Here is a 5,725-nt window from a genome sequence, read left to right as displayed (position 1 = left end):
AGTTCATGAATATATTTCAGGCGCGGATCCAGAAATTTTTTCCAGGGGGGGGGGGAGTGGGGGTTCGAACCTTTTCACAAAATCGAACCCGTGATATAATGTTCAACCCTTTATTTTCCACCTCTCGAAGGAAACGCTCTATACGACCACTGCACCACGCGGGCGACCTTTTTGTCGTGTATTGATGTTTTCTGGTAGGAAGTGTTATTTAGCGAAAGAGACTTGACTGAAATAATCTTCGTTTTCCTTGCTTGATAAATGATTGTACAATTTCCTTTTGGTCAATTTCTAATGAATGGTGAAGATGCATTAGTGCAAATCCAGTCAATCTGTCCTCTTGCATAGTACTGCGGATATAACTCTTGATGCGTCTTAGTCCAGAAAAGGATATTTCGGCCTCACATGTTGTGATAGGTAAAACACATCCAATGTGAAGAAGAATTTTCACGTTCGGAAAAACGTCCCCATCTACAAAGTTGAAAAGATTGAGCAGATTGCAGAGCTTGTCTGAAGTTTCTTTGCTCATGTTAACACAATAACGTCTCCAATCTCTGAGTTCTTTCTCCAAGTCCTTTACAGAAAGACAAGGCAGGTCGCTCCCCCAAAATATTAGTTCTGAGGCAAGCTTGGACAATTCCTCGTGTGAAATATTTGTCACATTGACAGGCAACAAAGAGTATATCGAATATGCCGCCAGATCTTCTTTCTGAAACCTCGTATTTAATTCACTGAGGGAAAAGTCCAGAAATGAAATGGCCACGACAGATCTATAATAATCTCTTGGATTCCTTGTGGAGACATTTTCTCTGTGTTGCTGCTTGGAGCAAACCCTTGGGTTTTTTTTAAATCACTATATCAAGGTCGTCTGCAATTTGTTTTGCATCTTCAAAGCAAGACTCCAATTCGGTATCTACCGTTCTACGAATTTCTTTGATCCTATCCACGTGTTCCTCAATTAACTTACTTGCAGTAAAAATGTCAATATCTCTTTTCTGAAGTTTGAGAGTCAAAGGCTTTATTGTATATAGGACATACCTTACAAACACAAATGTTATCAATACAGAGAAGGACGTCATCGAAGCCAAAATTAAGCCCCTGTGTGGTCAATTTAGTTTGTCTATCCCAAGACCAGTTTTCACTGGTACTTTCATCAAGGTTTTGATTGAGAATGTGCTGCAGACATTTGATGGTGAACTTGTACATAGTGTAGAACACATCAAAGCAGATATGACGCTTAACCCACCTAGTCTTACAGAGTCCAACTAGTTTCTTTCTGGAAAAATATACAGACCCATCATTTTCTATAATACTCAAGAAACACTTGTCGTTTAGGGGAACTGTCAAAGAAAATAAACACTGAATTAAGGACATCTATCATATTCCTCACAAGGGGTAATTTGCAAGCTGAAGCGATGCTCAGATTCAATACATGACTCCTACAGTGTGTGTACAAAGCTAATTGGTTTAGAGACTTGATTCGTCCCTGACACCCCCGTTTTTCCGATGCCATTGCTGCTGCACCATCGTATGCTTGCCCTCGCATGTTCTCAATCGAAATTGTGCAAGCAAGCGGAGGATTTCAATAAGTTTATCAGCAATTGCTTCCCCAGTAGTTCAGCCTATATTTGCAAAGTTAAGAAATTCCTCCTTAATGATGGCAGGGTGTTCTCTAGTATCTAGAAATCTGAGACACAAGACTAAAACTTCTTTGTTAGCATACTTGTCAGTTACCTCATCGGCTATGATGGAATAAAAAACCCTCCCTTGTAAACCCTTCAAAATTTTACCTGTGATTTGATTTCCAATGAGTTGGATAACCTTATTCTAAATGGTTTTGCTGGTATATAAGGCATTCTTTTTTGCTTTTTGTAGATGAGACCAGAGCTGCTCATCATGCTTTGCCAACAGCTGTAATATTGCAAGGAAATTACCTTTACTTGTGGTATCATCTCTGTGTCCTCGGAGAGGAATATTTTGTTTCCCACAAAAAATGATCGCATCTACTATTTTCTCAAGCAACTTTATGTTGTGCTGATACTGTGCCTGATCTTGCTGATTGAGTTTATATGGAAGAGACGAAGATGGCACTTCGGACGTCATCTTGGTTGTGTGATAAACAGATTTGGCACTCTTGTGGTGTTCTGAATTTTGATGCTTTAAAAGGGCAGATGTTCTTATACACAGTAAAAGGTTGCGTAACAAATGTATTTTGATGTTGGACATCTGACTGAGGGAACATGACACAAAACTTACACAGACCGCCATTTAACAGTTTGCTGAAGGTCAACCATGAAAACCGATTCATCCAAGAAGATTGAAACGATAAAGTCTTTTTGAGTTCACCCGTATTCGTTGTTTGAACACGACCTGTTTTTAACTTGGCGACATCGTCTGGCAAGGGTTGATTCTGAATATAATTTATTTTTTCAGCTGAGGACATTGTGTTCAACTTTATTGCACCTGTTACAATTTTACCAAGATCAAAAAAATCCGAATCGTGGTCACGTCCGCATGACCTTTCGTTAAGCCAATCAAATTGACCTTGTCGATTTATACCAACGATAATTTTTCTCCCATGAACCTTTGCGTCATTATTTACGTTAGAGATGCAAAAAAAAAAAAAAAAAAAAAAAAAATGGCTGCGCGTTTGACAGGCGACTGCACACCTGTTAAAACATGCGATTTAAACAACGTCTCTATTCTCTGCGGGTTTTCTTTCATTCAAACGCTAAAAAATCCCGATGGAGTTCACAATTCAAGGAAAATGGCTGCGATTGTTTGGTTTGAAAGAAAACATATCGCAGCTAGATGCGACGTCACAATGCACCGTTTACGTCGACTGGCGTTATATTCCTCGCGTTATTTAAGTAAACCATCTTGAAAACTATTCAATTCGTACCCGTCCCTATTCATACATAAATCTGAATTCACAATTAATTTAATTTGGGTATATTTCATATCGTACGTTTTGTTGTTTGAATGAACGGAATAGATTAGGCATTATTGCGAAAGTTTAAAATTCGTTATGCGAGAATATACAACTTTACAGTGTGGAATAAACTTCGTGGGAGAGAGATTACAGCAATTTGTTTACGAATTGCCAGGAACCGCCTAAATAGCCATCATTGTCTGTATGGCGCAATCTGATTGGCTGATAGTTCTCATGAATATTCCAAGCGAAAGGTCATGCGGACGTGACCCTATATGGAGTTACGTCAGATCCTAGTGTAGCGATCTAAGTGAGCGGATCTCAGGATCTGGTTTTAATCAGATTGATCTTTATCATGTTCTGTTGTCTTAATAAATTCATTGTCATCAGATTTAATATCCGTCTTTTCATTTTGTGAGTCCATGGTGATTTCCGGGATATCATCTATTTGACTTTTTATGGGCAGGCTCCTTCATTTCATTGGATTCAGTAGGTAAAACTGGGAAACAAACCACAAAATGATTTGGTGACCAATTGTTTGGGTTACTATTTTCAGTGTGTGACCACATGACGTACCTTTTCATCTGAAGATGGCTTTATTTCTTGATGAAGAAAATGTCTGTTTACAGCAACATTTTGTATTGTTGGATAAATGCTATTTATTATATAGCTTATAACTAGTCTAATATAAAATCTGCGTAAAATCTAGAGAATGTTAGCGTTCAATATCCTGAGAATTTATTGAACGCTAACTTTGCATTGCGTGAATTGTATGCGCCCGAAACATTCCGAGTATGAGCGTTCAATATTGACGTTACCTTAACGACGTAAACAAACCAAAATCCTCCGAATCTGACAGAGCCGGTATTTGATATTTACTTAAGCATTATGTTTTACTGTACATAAATTATGATGTCCCCATTTACAAAATCAGTTTGCTTCATGCATTAATGACGGGTTAAATATCGAACAGTTAAGAAATGCATGCTGTTATTGCACACTGCCAATATTGATGAATTTTCGTCTATTTTGGAGTAGTTTGAGTGAAAAGGGATATAATTTAACAACGAAATACTTTAGCTATATAATAAAAGGGTTATTGAACTTATATAGGTGCATATTGGCACTCGTTGGCTGTCAAAATGCACTCGCAAGCTCGTGCATTTTCACAGCCAACTCGTGCCAATATTCACCAATATAAGTTCAATAACCCTATAATATTGGATGATTCAGGGCATTTGCCGCTGCGAAAAAATGAATCAAAGAACAATATTCCCCTGATTTGATTGAATTTAGAGTTTCATTCTGAATCGACTTGAGAAAATTCCCCGGTACAAGTGATCTGTCCGATACTGACGTCTCCACAACATATTGTACACTTGTGGGATGAGAACACATCTTGTCGTAAGTTGCCTGTGACGCATACTTTCTCGAATTTTTTACAAGTTCTAATACGGTCATGACACGAAGTTCGATATGTCTCTCTTCATGACCAAAAAATGGCTTTAGAGAGGGCCCTATAGAAGCAATTGCCATCCCCGTACATTCACAGGACAAATATCTACTGGGCCATCTTCTGGATAAAGCGCCTCGGCAATTTTGTCCAGATTACCATCTCTGGGCAATATATCGGACCTCATTACATTCAGATCATACGTGTAGTCTTTCTTGCAACTTTCGTATCTTAAAGATACATTGAGCTGCAAGGTTTGCCAGTCTTTTGCTGCTGCTTTCAGTAAAGAGGCATGTAAAAGATCAAAATCCCTTTCATCCATGATATCTTTTGCATCTATTACTAAGCAAGTGTTAAAATTGGAAGGAAATGATAATCGGATTACTGCGAGAGAATTCTATTAATATTTACTTAGAATGATAAACGAATACTAGTCTGTATACTAAAGCCGATGACTTTATGACGATGCAGTAGCATAATGACAAGATTATGACGTCAATCACTCGTAATAGGATATTAAACAAATCGTTCCTGTTTAGATTCGTTTAGAAACTCGAATAACATTTGTGATTTGATTCTAACCTCATAATGACATTACAATACTAAGAAAGTTAATTCAGAAATATTTATAATATAATAACAGTCAACTCATTTTTCTTATAAATCGTTATATTGTAATTTTTTTAATCTTTGCAAATTCCAGGGGGGAGGGGGGGAGGGTCCTGTGCCCGTGATCGGAGGCTGCTCGTCTGTCAAAACATGCTATGTAAATTACATCTCATTCTCTGCGGTTTTTGTTTTATTCAGCCTGTTAAAAATCCCGATGGAGAGGAAACAATAAAAAAAATATTCTTGGATATCAAATTCAAATTGACCGACGAAAGAGCAGCGCTTTAAACCTCGACATCGTTGAAAGTGCCGATGCAGGTGTGTGCCAGAAATGTTTTAGGTCGGTACAAAAGACTCTTGGTACTGCACTTTCATATGGATGCAATGATAATGTATATGATGTAGGGAATTTGACTAGTCCACAAAGAAATAACGTGAATATGATGGAACTCTTTCCAAATACTCAAAGACGGATACGCAGTCATGGACATCGTTCATATAGAAGACCAAGTATAAATGATGTCACGTTTGATTCACATTTACCTTACGTCAACAGACAATTAGGTCGACATCACATTCGCACAAAACTTTACTCTGTTTCATTGAGAGTTTAAAAATACGTTATTTGAAGAAGCCAAAGCTAATCTATACTTGGATTTTTCAAAACCTGAATATAGACTGAACTCTATGATTATGGATGTTGCCAATCACAGGTTCTTTAAACCACCACGGGT

The sequence above is a fragment of the Ostrea edulis genome, chromosome 1 (genome assembly GCF_947568905.1).
Source record: "Ostrea edulis chromosome 1, xbOstEdul1.1, whole genome shotgun sequence".
In the NCBI taxonomy this organism is placed as follows: domain Eukaryota; kingdom Metazoa; phylum Mollusca; class Bivalvia; order Ostreida; family Ostreidae; genus Ostrea; species Ostrea edulis.
The sequence above is the reverse complement of the archived record's forward strand: the minus strand, read 5'-3'. Positions refer to the sequence as shown.